This window comes from Nansenia antarctica, assembly GCF_963989245.1.
Source record: "Nansenia antarctica genome assembly, chromosome: 8".
Classification (NCBI taxonomy): Eukaryota; Metazoa; Chordata; class Actinopteri; order Argentiniformes; family Microstomatidae; genus Nansenia; species Nansenia antarctica.
The window spans coordinates 12,061,104-12,081,614 of NC_137678.1; positions in this window are offsets into that span (position 1 = coordinate 12,061,104).

Here is a 20,511-nt window from a genome sequence, read left to right on the forward strand (position 1 = left end):
CCACCTGAATTTTATCTGGCCTTTTGGTCCCAAGTTGGCCCCTTACTGTTGGGAATGATTCATTCTGCAATCAAAAATGGCTCCTTCTCCAAAAACAACAATATAGCTATAATCTCTTTGCTCTTGAAAAAGGGGAAGGACCCTACTGACTGCGGAAGCTATCACCCCTTGTCAATTTTAAATACAGATACTAAACTGTAAGCCAAAGTTCTAGCCTCTCGACTGGAACCATTTATGACTACCTTAGTGCATGAGGACCAAACAGGCTTCATTAAAAATCGCCTTGCCTCAGACAATGTTCGCCGCCTTCTCCATATTATTGACTCTTCGAATATTACTGATTCAGCAAATGCTATTCTCTCACTTGATGCTGAGAAAGCCTTTGATCGTCTCAAGTGGCACTTTTTATGGGCGGTTTTACGCTATATGGGCTTTGGAGATCATTATGTAGATATGATAAAACTACTATATTCCAACCCGACAGCAATGGTTCTGACAGGGAACACATGCTCTAAACAGTTCCCAGTATCCCGCAGCTCGCGCCAGGGTTGCCCTCTCTCTCCTTTGCTGTTTGCCCTATCTCTGGAACCTGTGGCCCAGGCCGTTCGCCAGTCAGTCACCCATGATCCTATTACGGTCCAGAACACCAAACATCACATATCTCTGTATGCTGATGATATCCTTCTTTTTATTCAGAATATCCCTCAGTCACTTCCTCACCTTCTAAACATCTTTAATAATTTTAGCCGAATTTCGGGTTACAAAATTAACTGGGGAAAATCAGCTCTATTGCCACTGAATGCCTCAGCTAGACAGTTAGATATCTCACTAAACATCCCAATGGTCCAGAATATTAAATATCTAGGTATCACTATCTACCCCTCAATTTCAAACACAGTATCAATTAATTATAAGAATGTGCTGAAGGAGGTAGAATCTGATCTACAAAGGTGGAAAACTTCACCCCTCACATTTCATTCCCGTATCTCAGTTATTAAAATGAATATTCTTCCACGAATAAACTTTTTTAGTTCCATGCTCTCTCTAGCCCCACCAAGTGGTTATTGGAAGAAACTACACTATATCTCTTCTCATTTTATATGGAGGGGGAAGAAGCCCAGACTCAAATTCTCAACCCTCCAGAGGCTAAAAAACTAAGGGGGATTGGGGCTACCAAACTTCGAATGGTATTATTGGTCCTTTGTGCTGCGTCCTCTCTCCACATGGTTTGATCCGGCCGCTCGTGTATCTTGGCGCCCCTTAGAGGAAAACATTGTCCATCCTCATAGGTTCGAAGATGTCATATACTCTAACATTTCTATTAAACAGTCCAAATTGAAATTCGGCTCCATCATCACTGAATTAATCACAGTTTGGCGATGCGCAGAAAAGTTTTGCAAAATCTCAACCAACTGGTACCTCCATTCGCCTATATTTAAAAATTCAATTCTCCAGTTGGGAGGGCGTCCAATCTCATTTCCCCAGTGGAGTGACAAGGGAGTTCACACATTCTCAGATTTATTTGGGGCTGAGGGTCTCCGCTCATTCCAAGACATTCAGAGAAACTTTAATTTACCGGGTACGTCCTTTTTTTTCTACCTTCAATTACGTACAGCTATGCGCACATACGGGGTACCCTGGACTAGCTCATTAGACATGCATCCATTTCACATAGCATTCACCAGACCCAGGGGTCAGGTCTCAGCTCTTTACTCCATCCTGGTTAAGGCTTCTTTAAAACCATTACACATTGACAGAGTATGGAAAGACACTATCACACAATAACTTAAATTGGCAATTAATTTGGCAAAACATATCCCTTTCCTCCAGAAATCCCAACCACCAGGTTATACATTTCAATTGTACTCATAGGACATACTTCACTCCATATTTGCTACATAAAATAAAGACCATACCTTCACCTAACTGTACTCTTTGCACCCGAAATACAGTTGGCACCTTTTTTCATATGGTATGGGAATGCCCGGGAGTGGCTGAATTCTGGAGGACAGTTTGTGATGCATTGTCCCTGATCCTGTCCAAACACATTCCACACTCACCAGTAGTCCTATTGTTAAATGACAGTTCAAACCTAGATTTAAACATCAAACAAAGACGCATCTGGCTGGCCGGCCTTACAGCAGCCAAAAGGCTTATAGCTTGCAAGTGGAAGTCACCCCATTTCTTGACCACGCAGAGGTGGATATTAGACTACATAGACATAGCCAGCATGGAACACTGGATAGCCAACAGGCATCATGCAATTTCGGACAATGTTTCATGCTGGGACCAAACTATAACCATCCTCAAGACACTACTATAGGCTAATCGATTTGCTCATTCCATAGGGTCCTGTAGGGGGGGGGGGGGCTATGATTGGGTGGGTGGGGGGGGGGGGGGGGCTGTGATTGGGTGGGGGGTGGTGGGCGGGGGGCTGTGATAGGGTGGGGGGTGGAAGGCGGGGGGCTGCGAGTGGGTGGGGGGCGGGGGGCTGTGATTGGGCGGGTGGGTTGGAGGTTTGTGGCGGGAGGGACATCAGGGTTGCCACGCTTGCCTTGAAATAATTGTCCATACCACCTCTTGATTTTCCAGGTACCATGTTTTGTGATGATATCTAGACCGTTAAAATTTTCCGCCCCTGCCCGTCCATCACACCGGCCCACCCCCACCCCCAGAGGACACCTGACTACTTACTTGATTTAAAAGTAACAAAGCAAATTCCTATATGTGTAATGCATAGTGGCAATAAACGTTATCTCAATCTCAATCTCAATCTCAATCTCAATCAATCAAAAGATGTGCCGTCTAGATGTGCGATCAGCTCTTAAATGCTTAGAGATAGTTAGCTGTCTAACCAGTGTTTTGATAGCTCAGTGTAGATGTATTAAACTAGAACTAATTTCCAGCCTAGAACACCACTGGGCTGAAAAACTTGGTTCCCTAAAACGTATAGGTGATGGTGGTGATTCCAATTCATCAGAGCAGTCATACGTCATCTCCCTGTCATCAGAACGATCACGCCCCCTTTTGGGTGGTAGAATTGTTAGAAGTTTGACTTGCGGTCAATGCAAATTTATGGTCTTTGCTACTTTTATACGTTAAAATAAGAAAACAGTATTGATTTTTAGCTATTAGGAGCCCAAATCCGATGGCCAGTCAGGCAAACAACTATATAGTGTCGTTGCCGATCAATGATCTACGTCGTTATATATTTTAAAAATCATGAAATTATTTTGATGTGTGTCCTTTCAGTCTGCCTCCATCTATGTGGCTGAACGACCCGACGGCCTGAGATGTCATAACCCTAACCCATATCCTGACATATACAACTACCTTATTGAATCTCCAGATAATGTATTTCTGACATCTATCACTTGCTGTAGTTAAGATACTTTATTTTTCTGTTTTGGTAGTCTGTCCAATGTGACACTTGCCCTCCTACACCGGCCCTAGTTTTGGATCTAGCTTGCTGTTCATTATTTTGATAATAAATCATAGCTAGCTAGCTATAACATCTTCATATAAATATATATATATATATACAGTATATATATCCACATACATATACTATATATACCATACAGGCTAAATACTGATCACTTGGCAAATGCATCATCTATTAAAGTAGCAAAGATCACACATTTGCATTGACCGCCAGTCAAACTTCTACCACTTCCTGAGTAAATCCAACGTTCCTACGCTGAGATGTGACCGTTTTAACTTGCGCCCCCCACTCGCGGATATCAGGAAGTATTAGCGCTATAGGCCGTTACCGTTAGCAACACATTCCAAGCGCTAGCTAGCTAGCTAGCAAGCACATCAATGTTTGTTTGCAACAATGAACCATGTGCTTGCCAACCAACATTGATAAAGCCACATTTAGAACAGCCACAGACAGTTCCAAGCCAACTACTTACATTTGAGAATAAACTTAAATTATTAAATGTTTTAGAAAGCCTATAACATTTTCCAGGACAACACAAGATTTCCATGTTCATTTTCAATTTTGCTCAGTTTCCATGCCTTTTCCAGGTATGGAACAGGGCTCACTAATGTCCATGTTTTCCCTGTTTTCCAGGTAGCGTGGCAACCCTGGACATGTGTGGGAGGAGGGGGAGGTAGGGGACTGCTGGGGTAAAGGGAGATTGGAAGAGGGGGGGGGGGGAGGTTTCTACTGGATTTTTGTTATTCTATTTCTCTTTTGTTCATTTACATGTTACCACTCCCTTGTACCATTCCATGAAGAAAAATCAATAAAAAATTGATAAAAAAAAAAAAAAACTAGTGTTTTAACAGTGCAGTTAATTTAGAGTTGAGAATAGCTAAATCTGTAATGTTTTGTTTCTAAGGAGATTGAACCAGGTCCACCTGCTAGGAAAGATGTAGATTACTACCTACATACTGTAGCTGTCTCCTTTATTCATTACCTCAATGTAATATAAGTCAATTGTATAGAAACAACTCACCAAAATAGACTATTACACAACTGATTTGAAACCCCCCCTCAACCCCCCCTATTCTGTACCTTGCCATACCTTGGCTTTTGCTGAAATGACACCACTGGTCTCATAGCCTATTGGAAATGTATTGCGTGTGTGTGAGTGAGAGCTTTTGTGAGCCTGCATGTATGATGCGGCTCTTTCAGTACTCAAAGAAAAGCGGCTGAATTAAGCCAAGTGCTAAAATATAGGGTAGGCGTTCGTCTGGAAGCGGGAGAGGGCAGAGAAGGGTGATTTAACGTTTGATTACTAACCAGGCAAATGCTTGTACTCAAGTTGTAAAAGAAAATCATTTCTTAACTCATTTTCTCGGCTGATAACAACATCGTTAATTTTATTACGAGCCACATTCACTTCGCATGAATTACAGTATAGGCAGTGCGGCTCACATGCCTGTAATAACTCTGCATAACCAGTAGGTAATACCCGACGTACAGCTACGATCGTTTCCAGAGCAGTGGTATGGTTACTCTCCTGTGTGTGTTCTCTGATGGTTCTTTAGGGAATCTGCTCGATTGAAACTCTTCCCACACTGGGAGCAGTGGTATGGTTTTTCTCCGGTGTGTATTCTCTGATGTTTCTTTAGACTTCCTGCTTGACTGAAACTCTTCTCACACTGGGAGCAGTGGTATGGTTTCTCTCCGGTGTGTATTCTCTGATGCTTCTTTAGGGAATCTGCTCGATTGAAACTCTTCCCACACTGGGAGCAGTGGTATGGTTTTTCTCCTGTGTGTATTCTCTGATGTTTCTTTAGACTTCCTGATTCATTGAAACTCTTCTCACACTGGGAGCAGTGGTATGGTTTCTCTCCGGTGTGTATTCTCTGATGCTTCTTCAGGTCTCCTGCTTGACTGAAACTCTTCCCACACTGGGAGCAGTGGTATGGTTTCTCCCCGGTGTGTATTCTCTGGTGAATCTTCAGGTCTCCTGCTTTACTGAAACTCTTCCCACACTGGGAGCAGTGGTATGATTTCTCTCCGGTGTGTATTCTCTGATGCGTCTTCAGGTCTCCTGCTTGACTGAAACTCTTCCCACACTGGGAGCAGTGGTATGGTTTCTCCCCAGTGTGTATTCTGTGATGCTTCTTCAGGGCTCCTCCTCCACTAAAACTCTTCCCACACAGTGGGCAGCGGTAGGTCTTCTCTCCGGTGTAAGTCTGTGGGCGTGTTTTAAGGTGATTCTTCCGCCTCGAGCTCCTGTGTTGTTGATGGTTTCCTGGTGTGGTGGAGCTGGGCTCGCTGTCTGAACCTGGGTTGGAGCTCTGCTGGTCTGTAAGAATAGGAACATATACAGGGTTACATAGGCAAGTTTATTTGTATAGCACATTTTATACAACAAGGGCAATTCAAAGTGCTTTACATACAGCATTAGGATATTAAGAAAAAAAAATATAGAGATAAATTAAATATCAACATTTGTTTATCTATCTAAGTAAGTCTCTCAGAGAGATAAACCTCTGCACCTCCTACACGCATCGTACCACCATACAGGATTACGGTCAGATTATCACGGGGAGTGGCTGCACATATGATGCAAAAGAGGTTGATTATCATTATTACAAAATAATAGTAATAAATATGCTAATATTTGAAAATTGATATACATTATATACTGCATCATAAATACACTTAATACACATTATATACTGTATCATAAATACAATTGTATTTGTTCCATGTTGTTCCATGAAAATCAGTTGAGGATTACAGACATAATCAAATGTAGGCTACTGCAAGTACTTTGCTGCGATAGCTATAGCGAGACCTACTGTACAGTTTAGCATTCATAACTGTCTGTACATTGACATATAATATCCTATCACTACTGCGTATGTAACTGGGCTAAAACCTGTGATTGAAATAGCTTTATACGAAGTAGATTTAGAACATGTCAGGATACTGGGTGGTAGAACGCACTTATCTCGGAAAAGTCATGAAAGGAGGGTCCTGAAATTTGATCGACTTCAAAGGTAGAATTTATTTGTACTCACTAGGTTAAATGACCCCACCCATGGGAGCCCCCCCTCCCAAATTTCGTTGTTTGGTACCTGTACTATATCAATGACAATAAAGACCATTCATTCATAATGACCCCATCTGTGACTTCTAGTGTTAATGACTCCACCCATGGCTGTTCTAGTGTTAATGACAACACCCATGGCTGTTCTAGTGTTAATGACAACACCCATGGCTGTTCTAGTGTTAATGACAACACCCATGGCTGTTCTAGTGTTAATGACCCCATCCGTGACTTCTAGTGTTAATGACCCCACCCGTGGCTGTTCTAGTGTTAATGACCCCACCCATGGCTGTTCTAGTGTTAATGACCCCACCCATGGCTGTTCTAGTGTTAATGACCCCACCCATGGCTGTTCTAGTGTTATTGACCCCACCCATGGCTGTTCTAGTGTTAACGACCCCACCCATGGCTGTTCTAGTGTTAATGACCCCATCCATGGCTGTTCTAGTGTTAATGACCCAACCCATGGCTGTTCTAGTGTTAATGACCCAACCCATGGCTGTTCTAGTGTTAATGACCCCACCCGTGGCTGTTCTAGTGTTAATGACCCCACCCATGGCTGTTCTAGTGTTAATGACCCCACCCATGGCTGTTCGGGTGTTAATAATCTCGTTCAAAGCTCTGAATAATTTTGTGACAGTAGAGAGCAGTAGAGGGCAGTAGAGAGCAGTAGAGGGCAGTAGAGAGCAGTAGAGGGCAGTAGAGTGCAGTAGAGTGCAGTAGAGGGCAGTAGAGAGCAGCAGAGGGCAGTAGAGGGCGGTAGAGGGCGGTAGAGGGCAGTAGAGAGCAGTAGAGGGCAGTAGAGGGCGGTAGAGGGCAGTAGAGGGCAGTAGAGAGCAGTAGAGAGCAGTAGAGAGCAGTAGAGAGCAGTAGAGGGCAGTAGAGTGCAGTAGAGAGCAGTAGAGTGCAGTAGAGAGCAGTAGAGAGCAGCAGAGGGCAGTAGAGGGCGGTAGAGGGCGGTAGAGGGCAGTAGAGAGCAGTAGAGGGCAGTAGAGGGCAGTAGAGAGCAGTAGAGAGCAGTAGAGAGCAGTAGAGAGCAGTAGAGGGCAGTAGAGGGCAGTAGAGTGCAGTAGAGTGCAGTAGAGTGCAGTAGAGAGCAGTAGAGAACAGCAGGGGGCAGTAGAGAGCAGTAGAGAACAGCAGGGGGCAGTAGAGAGCAGTAGAGAGCAGTAGGGGGCGGTAGAGGGCAGTAGAGAGCAGTAGAGTGCAGTTGCTATTCCTAAAATGGATTTTCTATCATATTTCTCTCTTGTCTGTTTTTATTATGTTTTATTCCCCAATTGTGTAAACTGATTCACTTACTTTAGACAAATGTAGTAAGTCACTTTGGATAAAAGTGTTTACATGTGACTGTCCTGTAGTCCAGGACTGGGTTAGATTGGGGATAAAAGTGTTTACATGTGGCTGTCCTGTAGTCCAGGACTGGGTTAGATTGGGGAACTAGCCCTGATATATCAACCCCACACAGCGGGAGAGAGCAGGACTGTCAGACGATGCAGGTACTGACTGACTTACACTGCACTGGCAGCATTGGTTTTACAACAGTGCAATGACACTCACCAATAACAAAGACTTACCATCCATCTCACTGTCTTTCATCTCCACTCTTCCTCTGTCCTCTTGTCCTCCACTCTTCCTCTGTCCTCTTCCTCTTCCTCTGTCCCAATGTGGGCTTTTCAGGGCTGGAGAACCACGGCCAGATCTGGGGGACTCGGTGCATTCTGGTTCATACATGGTTACCATGGTTACATGAGCTGAAGAGGACCTGCGGCTGGAAACACTGGAGGCAGAAACAACGCAGGTCGATTAGACATGACAGACAAACAGTTCACTGAACTCCCATCTAGACTGACAGGACACGTCCTGCAAATGCAATAATAATATTACTGATTGCATTTGCTGTAATTTAAGGGTCTGGAAAGTAAACATTAAATGGTTCCAAATGTATTTTGTGTCCAGGAAAAATGTTGACACATAATAAACTATGAAAATAATCTTCTAGTTAGGCTCTACTTCCTGGTCAGACAGTTCTGAGGCTGTGTGGGCGTGGCCTTTGCACGCTTGACTGGCAGCTCCCTTCCAAGCCAGCTTGCTGCCTTATCATACATGACATTCATCTGTTAGACGTGCTTATAGTTCTGCCCTTTAACTACCAACTGTTTAATTACCTATTGTTTAATTACCTACTGTTTAGTTACCAACTGCCCTTTAACTACCTACTCTTTAATTACCTACTGTTTAATTACCAATTGCCCTTTCATGTTTTAGGGTTAGCAGCATGTGTTAGTGTTAGCAGCATGTGTTAGGGGTTAGCAGCATGTGTTAGGGGTTAGCAGCATGTGTTAGGGGTTAGCAGCACGTGTTAGCGTTAGCAGCATGTGTTAGCGTTAGCAGCACGTGTTAGCGTTAGCAGCATGTGTGACTTACTGATCAGTTGTAGCACAACGGTGTTGGTCTGGTCTTCTAATTCGCTGCTGTATTTTCACAATATCCGCCGTGTTTAGTTTCTTCCCACACTGGACGTAGCACTGGCGCATGTCCTCGTGACCACAACCATGTTTCCTTTGCTCAGAGGTTTGCCCTGCCGCTGTCCTTCTCTGCTGCTCCTGTAATCCAATCACTGAGCTGCTCTTGTGACCACCTGACTCAGGATGTGATTGGTCAGCTCTAGCGCGGCCTGTGGTTGGCCTTTGCTGAGAGGAATTCCTACCATAGCACTCTTCGATCTTGACCTCCTGACCTCCAGTCTTGACCTCTGAACTGCCGTTACTGTCACTATCCATGTCATTCGCTGCTTCAGAGAGGTGACACCCTGACGTATCTCTGCTGAGCATCTCATCTTTGGCCTTTTGGTTTTTGATAAAGTCCCGTAGTGTGTCGTACTCTTCTATAATGTTGGGAGAGTGATGGTTCCTACTGTGGGTGGGAGGTGGTGGTGGTGGTGGTGGCTGGAGCCTAATAAGATTGTCCTTCCGGTGGTTCTGTCCTTCTGCCTCTGCATCAGGGGACCCAAGGTGTGTCCTCTGGCTCTCTGACACTGAGTAAGCAGAAGCCTCCATCTCTCTGCCCAGATGGACAGTTAACAGTGCAGGGAATCCTACCAACACAGATGATCAAAATATTAAAACAGAGTGACGAAATTTAATCAAAACATTGAACATTTCTTTTTCCAGAATTGGAAAACAGTAGCCAAGCTACAGTTAGGTCCATTTGGACTCTTTGACAGAACTGTTGTCATTTTAGTTGTTTACCAAAACATATTCAAGTCATAGAATGAATATGGCCTTAAAGTGCAGACTGTCAAACACCCTCTTTAATTTGAGGGAATCCAGATCCAAGTTGGAGGAATGGTTTAGATGTTACAGCTCTTTAATACGTGGCACCCTCCTTTTCAAGGGACCAAAAGCAACTGGCCCAATGACGTGACGTGATGTCCAAACCCCTTTATGAAGTTAAAATAAGGAAAATATTTATAAAAAAACATTTATTTAATCTATTAATCTCTGTTTATTAAATGATATGAAAATGTTTTGAGGGTGTAGCATAGCCTAGTGTTACTGACATGCTGGACACCCTCACTGCCTTACAAAGGTCAAGAGCTATTAGACTCTTTACTCACAACATGTCATACCGGATAACTGGCATGGGGAAATGTTAGAAATGAAATAAAACCTAAAACCTCTCTAACCCTAACCCATATATTTAAATATAACAAACAATATGACGTCATAATAATATGATTGTTATGCTTTGAAGCAGTCTGTCCTAAACTGGCAGTCAGCCAATGTCATCCGGGATAACAAGCAGTCTGGAGCAATTTGATGACATGTTATCAGACAGGACGTTACACAATGATGACATGTTATCAGACAGGACGTTACACAATGATGACATGTTATCAGACAGGACGTTACACAATGACGACATGTTATCAGACAGGACGTTACACAATGACGACATGTTATCAGACAGGACGTTACACAATGATGACATGTTATCAGACAGGACGTTACACAATGATGACTAGGGTTGGGTATCGTTTGGGTTTTATCCGGTACCGGTACCTAACCGATACTTTAAAAACGGTACCGGTACCGAAACGGTACTTAATTCGGTACTTTGGATTTTTTAAAATGACATATATATATATAATAATAACACGGTCGACAACATTAAACAGCTTTTCACTTTTTTTTGCTGAGGCACTGTTAGCTACTAGACACTGTTAGCTACTAGACACTGTTAGCTAGTAGATGTAGATTGAGGGTTAGCTACTAGACACAGAGACACTGTTAGCTACTAGACACAGAGACACTGTTAGCTACTAGACACAGAGACACTGTTAGCTACTAGTCACTGTTAGCTACTAGACACTGTTAGCTACTAGTCACTGTTAGCTACTAGACACTGTTAGCTACTAGACACAGAAACACTGTTAGCTACTAGACACTGTTAGCTACTAGACACTGTTAGCTACTAGACATTGTTAGCTACTAGACACTGTTAGCTACTAGACAAAGAGACACTGTTAGCTACTAGACACTGTTAGCTACTAGACACAGAGACACTGTTAGCTACTAGACACTGTTAGCTACTAGACACAGAGACACTGTTAGCTACTAGACACTGTTAGCTACTAGACACTGTTAGCTACTAGACACAGAGACACTGTTAGCTACTAGACACTGTTAGCTACTAGGGCTGCAACTAACGATTATTTTGGTAGTCGACTAATCTGTCGATTATTTTTCGATTAGTCACGATTAGTCGTGTGGCCGCGGGCTCCAGTGCATGTTGTACCTCACCTTCTCAAGTCTGCACACCTGTGAATGTCACCCTGTTGTCCAGTCTCTCTGGCTTAATATACGTTCCCATTGCAAATTCAAATAATGACTCATGAAATATTTGAATTTGGACCTTCCAAAACATTTAATACATACAATAATCAATCTCTGTTTTAATGAAACAAAATAAATAATAAACTGATTTATGCTTCTGCATCACACCGACGCAGAGCGACGCACGACGCGTACCTTCCCCAGAATCTCAAAAAGGGGCTAGTGCTACGCAGAACAACGCAGACCGCACTGCACGTGATTGGTCCGCTTGGTAGCACGTGACTCTGACATGTTTCTGACTGCCTCGTCGGGCCTGAATGCGCAAGCGATGATAGAAATGTTGTTTACGTTTTCTGTAATTACTTGTTAATAAAGATTTGAAAAATTAAGATAACCGTCGCATTATCTTAGTTTAATATCATTTCATGTTTCATGTAATTACAACAAGCCTAAAAAAAAAAATATATATATATATATATTTTAATACGATTAGTCGACACTAAAATTCCACGTCGACGAGTTTTTATGATCGACGTCGTCGATTATGTCGACTAATCGTTGCAGCGCTATTAGCTACTAGACACTGTTAGCTACTAGACACAGACACTGTTAGCTACTAGACACTGTTAGCTACTAGACACTGTTAGCTACTAGACACTGTTAGCTACTAGACAAAGAGACACTGTTAGCTACTAGACACTATTAGCTACTAGACACTGTTAGCTACTAGACACTATTAGCTACTAGACACTGTTAGCTACTAGACACTATTAGCTACTAGACACTGTTAGCTACTAGACACTGTTAGCTACTAGACACTGTTAGCTACTAGACAAAGAGACACTGTTAGCTACTAGACACTGTTAGCTACTAGACACTGTTAGCTACTAGACACAGAGACACTGTTAGCTACTAGACACAGAGACACTGTTAGCTACTAGACAAAGAGACACTGTTAGCTACTAGACACTGTTAGCTACTAGACACTAGGGCTGCACGATTAATCGATTTTAAATCGAAATCGCGATTTGAAATGATGCGATTAGCTAATCGCAAAGCCTGCGATTTGCCTGCGATTTTTTTTTTTTTTTTTTTTTTACTATTTAGCAGACGCTTTTAATCCAAAGCGATTTACAATTACAAATTACAGGGACATTCCCCCTGGAGTAACTGAGGGCTAAGTGCCTTACTCAAGGGCACACTAGTAGTGGTGTGCAGGGGCGTGTCCAGGGGGGGGCCAGGGGTGGCCCGTGCCACCCCTGAAATCTGATTGGCCACCCTAGGTGCCACCCTGATTGATTGGCCATCTGCCTAGTCACTCAGAGCAGAGGCCACTTCGCGCCACGAGACGAACTTTTCGAACAGAACACATTTTTGATCAGCGGTGAGGTGTGCTGGTCTTGGCGCTCCTGAAGAAATGTGAGTACCATTAATAACGTTAGACTTTTGCATAGCTACATATAGGCTACGGTGTTGTGCTAGTGGTTAAAACGTTTTGCTTCACTTGGAATCAGAGTTTAGGATAAAATTCGCTTTGCTCTGCGTTGTTTGGAGCTGTGAGAACGCACATTCGAAGTCACTCCCGGAGCAAACAACCAACACATGGTCCGGCGCTTGAAAAGGGTGGTTTCACTCTGATTAGAAACGACGCATCGAGGCTGTCCATAGGAAAACAACAGCGCATGCGTGTTGATCTGGATAAGAGCGGGACAAACGGGCAGTTTTCTATTTTCCTGACCAATCAACTACCACGTATGTTGCTTCAATTGCCTATGTTACTTTGTTTACATAAAGGGCTGTGAGAACGCAAATCAGAAATAATTTATGCAACAATGTTGCAAACTCATCCGCTTGCTCTGGGTCATGATTCAGATTTTCATGTAAGAACATGACCTTAGTAGCCCAATTAAAGTATACAATGGGGAGTGGAGACAGAAATGGTAATAAAAAGCACAAAATGGTGTGTACAAATTCACCAGAATGCAGGGAATTAAGTGTTAAATTCTCAAAATTGTGCCACCCATGCATAACAAGGTGCCCCACCTGGGCCACCCCAGTGAAAAAGGTCTGGACACGCCACTGGTGGTGTGGTTTCAGGCGGGATTTGAACTCACACAACCTTCCGATCACAAGTCCAACTCACTAGACCACCACTACCCGTATCGGATACGTCATACAGCGCGTCGGATTCAACGTCAATGAACGTCAACGTCAATGAACGTCAAAAATGAACGTCAACAATGAACGTGAACGTCAATGAAAATAGGTGATAGATAGATTCATCCAATCACCTGCCAAGTATTTTTTGAAAGTACCTGCCCTTTTCCAAACAGCTTCCAATTAAGCTTTCCTAGATGGTTGTGTGAAACAAACTACCTGAGTCAGGTTAGTAATGCTCCATCACATGTTTTAATCTGAAGCTTGATTTTAAAGCAACCCAACTTTAAAGCAACCCAATGTAAGTTTAGTTCTTTCACTCGTAGCTCGGGCTGTGGGGGTGCTAGAGGAGGGAGCCTCTAAGTCCCCTGAAGACGTACAAACAAACTGCACGTTGATACGACCTTCCTAGCCGGAGATATGGCCACACTTTACAAAAACTTCCTTTTTTTTTTTTTTTTTTTTTTTTGCTATTTAAAAAAAAAAAACGCAAATTAATCGCAATCGCGATATCTGTCCAAATAATCGCAATTCGATTTTTTCCCCAAATCGTGCAGCCCTACTAGACACTGTTAGCTACTAGACAAAGAGACACTGTTAGCTACTAGACACTGTTAGCTACTAGACACAGAGACACTGTTAGCTACTAGACACTGTTAGCTACTAGACAGAGACACTGTTAGCTACTAGACACTGTTAGCTACTAGACACAGAGACACTGTTAGCTACTAGACACTGTTAGCTACTAGACACAGAGACACTGTTAGCTACTAGACACTGTTAGCTACTAGACACAGAGACACTGTTAGCTACTAGACACTGTTAGCTACTAGACACTGTTAGCTACTAGACACTGTTAGCTACTAGACACAGAGACACTGTTAGCTACTAGACACTGTTAGCTACTAGACACAGAGACACTGTTAGCTACTAGACACTGTTAGCTACTAGACACTGTTAGCTACTAGACACAGAGACACTGTTAGCTACTAGACAGTAGACACTGTTAGCTACTAGACACAGAGACACTGTTAGCTACTAGACACTGTTAGCTACTAGACACAGAGACACTGTTAGCTACTAGACACTGTTAGCTACTAGACACAGAGACACTGTTAGCTACTAGACACTATTAGCTACTAGACACAGAGACACTGTTAGCTACTAGACACTGTTAGCTACTAGACACTCTTAGCTACTAGACACTGTTAGCTACTAGACACTGTTAGCTACTAGACACTGTTAGCTACTAGACAAAGAGACACTGTTAGCTACTAGACACTCTTAGCTACTAGACACTGTTAGCTACTAGACACTGTTAGCTACTAGACAAAGAGACACTGTTAGCTACTAGACACTCTTAGCTACTAGACACTGTTAGCTACTAGACACTGTTAGCTACTAGACAAAGAGACACTGTTAGCTACTAGACACTGTTAGCTACTAGACACTGTTAGCTACTAGACACTGTTAGCTACTAGACACAGAGACACTGTTAGCTACTAGACAAAGAGACACTGTTAGCTACTAGACACTGTTAGCTACTAGACACTGTTAGCTACTAGACACTGTTAGCTACTAGACACTCTTAGCTACTAGACAAAGAGACACTGTTAGCTACTAGACAAAGAGACACTGTTAGCTACTAGACACTAGGGCTGGGTATCGCCACTGATTTCCCAAAACGATTCGATTCCGATTCACAGCTCCCGATTCGATTCGATTCACGACTCGACTCGATTCGATTCGATTCCGATTCGATTTAGTTACAATATCAATTTTCCTTGAATATGAAGAGATTCTCAGAACTAATGCTATAAATGGTTCAAGGAACCCTATAACATGTAGCATTGTTAAACATATCAATGTTTACATTAAGAATTGACTCCAAAGCAGTTACATGAATGTACTTCTTATTGGAACATAAATGAACATCATTGACCAACATTTTGCTAAATCAGACACGACAAAAAGTGCTTTTTAACGTGCTTTACTGCAGCCAGTGTAAATAAAGGGGCTACAAACATAGCCTATCGGTAAACAAGACATCACATATCCCTCAGGACTGTCTCAAATAGCTTATTTGCATATTCTTAATGTAAATACTAAAAAAGACTTGACCAAGAATCGATCCTTGATCCATCCTTTGTTATGTCTAAAAAAAACTGATTTAACCCCATCAGTTACACACTGCGTTCCGTCTGTTAAATAATATTCAATACAGCTAAATGAAGCCTGGTCCAGATAACCTCTGAATAAGTAGGTAATGGTAATAATGAATAATGACCCACCCCGAATACACAATTAACACCATAGAGCAATGTACAATAAATACATTATAATAGTAGTCAAGTTCATGAACTTACTATCCAACTCACTGTCTGTCTCCGGTAAATTCTCTCCTCCCTCCTCTTCTTTCATCATCACATCTTTCTCCTCCACTTCCTCTTCTTCTTTCACCATCAGAGTGTTTTCCTCACCTTCCTCCTCTTCTTTCACCATCATTTCTTCTTCTTCCTCTTTCACTACCACATTAAGATCCAGTGTTTGACTGCATTCCTCCAGCTTCACTGCCACCATGTCTGGACCCTGCTGTGAACCCAGGTACTCTGTGGACTTGGCTTCAGACATGGTAGCTGGGCTGTGAGATGGATCTGTGTAATGTAAACAAAGGAAGAGGCACACATAGTGGAGAGTTAATTTCACAAATATTCAGATTCCCAAACACCTAACAAAGAACATGCACTACTACGAATTGTTATTGTAAAACGTCTTTCATATTGGCTGGCCTGCGGCATGATTCTCTACCCCTCTGGTCTAAGAATGTTTTACGCATTAAGGTTTCCAGATTAAGCGTGAGCGTTAGCGTGTTAACATTGACAGCCCTATACATAACACATCCTTGGTTTTTCCAGCATTAAGTACCAATTTTTAAATGCTTTTTATAAGACAATGAATGCAGACTGTAGCTCAGAGAGCCTGGTCAATTGTGGGGGCAATAGCATTTGTGACACCAGCTGGTGTTCTGAATAACCAGTAGCCGAGGTCATTGTTCTCTTTTTTACATATTCTGAAAAGACAGATTGTAAGCTTTCAAATGTCATACATTGAAATCGGAAAAAAGTCGATATGCGTATTTAAATGTTGGTACACCTCAAACGGAGAATGGGACAGCCTCGCTCTGAATCAAAACACGCAAAACAGCTGCTAACAGCTAGCAGCTAAGAAGGCACATCGCTACGAACATCTAACTGCATGTTTATAACATCACAACATGCTGATAGAACATCAACATGCTAAAAACACATAACTACATATAATTAGATGATCACACAGTCCTTGCTTTTGAACATGTCTTAAAACGAAAGTTTGTTTACAAGCCATGCAGACGACACAGTGAATCTAATTCAAAAATTATAAGTATTTAGTGATCCTAAAACTGTTGTTTGTTATATCGAGTGGGTACTTCAAAACTTCAAGTTGCGTATCATGAAAAAAAATGAAAACCAGATTTTCTTCACAAAATAAAACGTTTCACTTTCATTTTCGAGGCTTTGTCATTTGCAGGTTGTTGCTACGCACACCAATCGCCGTCACATATACAACAATGGCATGTACAGTTGAAGTTGGAAGTTCACATACACTTAGGTTGAAGTCATTAAAACTCATTTCTTAAACACTCCACAGATAAAAAAATAAAAAAAATAAAAGAAAGACAGATTTCATGTTAACAAAATATAGTTTTGGCAAGTCGGTTAGGACATATACTTTGTGCATGACAGTTGTAATGTTTCCTAACAATTATTTAAAAACAGATTATAAATAGGTTTACATACACTAAGTTGACTGAGCCTTTAAACAGCTTGGGAAAAAAAAGAAAATGGCTTTAGAAGCTTCTGATGAATATAAAAAAAGAAAAATCCTGACCAAGAATTGATCCTTGTGGGACATCCTTAGTTATGCCCAAAAAACTTGATTTAACACCATCGGTTACGACACACTGCGTTCTGTCTGTTAAACAATATTCAATACAGCTACATGAACCTGATCCAGATAACCTCTGAACAAGTAGGTGATGGTAATAATAAATAAGGACCCATCCCTAATACACAATTAACACCATAGAGCAATAATGTTCAATAAATACAATTATAATATTAGCCAAGTTCATGAACTTACCATCCAACTCACTGTCTGTCTCCGGTAAATCCTCTCCTCCCTCTTCTTCTTTCACCATCACATCTTTCTCTTCCACTTCCACTTCCTCTTCTTCCATTTCTTCTTTCACCACCACCACCATTGTTGTTTTTTCATCCACTTCCTCTCTTCCTTCCTCCTCTTCTTTCACCATAATTTCTTCTTCTTCCTCTTTCACTATCACATTAAGTTCCAGTGTTTCACTGCAGTCCTCCAACTTCACTGCCACCATCTCTGGACCCTGCTGTGAACCCAGGGACTCTGTGGACTTGGCTTCAGACATGGTAGCTGGGCTGTGAGGAGATGGATCTGTGTAATGTAAACAAAGGAACAGCCACACATAGTGGAGAGTTAATTTCACAACCATTCAGATTAACAAACACCTAACAACAGATAGGATATATGCACTACTATGAATTATTATTGTAAAGCTTCTTTCACATTGGCTGGTCTGCGTCCTGATTCTCTACCCCTCTGGCTGAATGGTGCACTCTACACTCCCCCTCATGGAATAGACTGGTCTAAGCAACATGGTGGAGTCTCATGCTTGCAGGGGGTTCATGAACAAGTGCACCATTCCGGCAGAGGGTAGATAATCAGACCCAATATGTGAGACTGAGCAGGTGAAGGCGGTGTTTATTCAGTAGCAGTCGCGCTACCCGGTCACAGCTTTTCACTGTGCTGGCACCCTGCTGGTGGAACGAGCTGACCACTTCTGTCAGGACTGCAGAGTCACTCCCTATCTTCCGCCGTAGACTGAAGACTCTGAATCTCTTCTGGCTACACCTTAACTGAGATCTCTACATCCCCTCTACCTCCCTGTACAGTTTCTCTACTGTAAATAATAATAAAATAAATAAATAAATAAATCCTTCTTCTAGCATTATAACTTAGATTACATAGATTAGGCTACTTTTTCTTGCTATGACTGATGGATAGATGATTCACTTACTTAGTCAAATGTACTTGCCAAAAATGTAAATGTAAATGCTTCATCATATAGGCTACATGGACTATGCATTGCACTTGGACCCCCCGACTGCATGCCCTGGCTGGGTAGGTGGCACACAACTTCACTAGTTAGTTAGATGGCATCAGTTAGTTTATTGGTCGTCTGTATGAAAGGGCTATGAGATAAAAGCGTAGCTAGCTACAGAGGGTTGAATAAACGTTCAAACAGTATGCCATAGATCAGCGGTTCCCAACCTATGGGCCGCGGCCCACTGGTGGTCAGCGAGAGTACTGCAAGTGGGCCACCAAATCATGGGCAAAAAAATGGTTTTATTGACGTTTTTTTGTTACAAAAACGTTTTAATTAGGGATGCACGATATGCATTTTTTTCCAACCGATACCGATACCGATATTTACCCGCTTCTCGTGGCCGATAACCGATATGATAACCGATATGAGAACAGATATAATTTCACAGTTGATAACCTGTAGTTCAAGCACACCTGAAGGTAAGAAAGGCTATGTAGTGAGCAAAGATTGATGATTTAATATTCCATAGTGATCTCACCAAATCTAACTTACATCACTATTGTTAACACAACAAAGAGAACACTTCTGATTCTTCAAATGTTCATTTATTATTTCCTCTAACAAACAGAATCTGTTATAGACACTGCACAATGCTTTTTTTAGCCAAGATCTGGCCTCCTTTTATGAAAACAAAAAAGGCTCACCTAAGAGTAATAAGATCAAAAAAGTGTCAAAAATAAAGTGCATCTTGTCTATCCCTGTAAATTGAAAATGCATAAATAAAATATCAAAAAATAAATAAATAAAGTGCATCAGTCAATACAAAGTTATTACGGTGTCACGCATGGTCCAGCTTCAGAACGTTATTACGGTGTCACGCATGGCCCAGCTTCAGAACGTTATTACGGTGTCACGCAGGGTCCAGCTTCAGAACGTTATTACGGTGTCACGCAGGGTCCAGCTTCAGAACGTTATTACGGTGTCACGCAGGGTCCAGCTTCAGAACGTTATTACGGTGTCACGCATGGTCCAGCTTCAGAACGTTATTACGGTGTCACGCATGGTCCAGCTTCAGAACGTTATTACGGTGTCACGCAGGGTCCAGCTTCAGAACGTTATTACGGTGTCACGCATGGTCCAGCTTCAGAACGCGTTATTACGGTGTCACGCATGGTCCAGCTTCAGAACGTTATTACGGTGTCACGCATGGTCCAGCTTCAGAACGTTATTACGGTGTCACGCAGGGTCCAGCTTCAGAACGTAAAAGGTGACTTATGAGATTCGTTGTGTTGTAACTCGTAAACCTTTGCCCTCCTCTCCGAACTTTTGTCGAACATGTGTTGCAAATTCAGAGTGCCTCAGAAACTCTGCAGAATGTCAGACACACCGGGGAAGCTCTCATGTTTCGCTCTCGTCTCTACACTGGGTGCCTGTACGCAGGCGCAGCAGCATGAGCGCGGAAACCGGAAGCAGAAATATTTCCGGCTTCATATTACCGGCTCTATATCGGCTAAAATTTTATAAAACCGATAAAAACCAATAAACATTAATTTCCCATTATCGGGCCGATGAATATCGGTGCCGATAATATCGTGCATCCCTAGTTTTAATTTTAAAAAGATAAAAAATCTTGGATTGAACAGCCTTGATCGTATGGTGTGTGGTGTGCGCCGATATTTCCATCCGAAAAGAAGAAGTCAGCTCGCTTCTTGATTGGCTACATTCCATCCCGGACTCGCGAACAGGGTTGCCAGATGGGATCGACATTTTCCACCCTAACCACAGTCTAAAACCGCTAATTCCACCAAAATAACCCGAG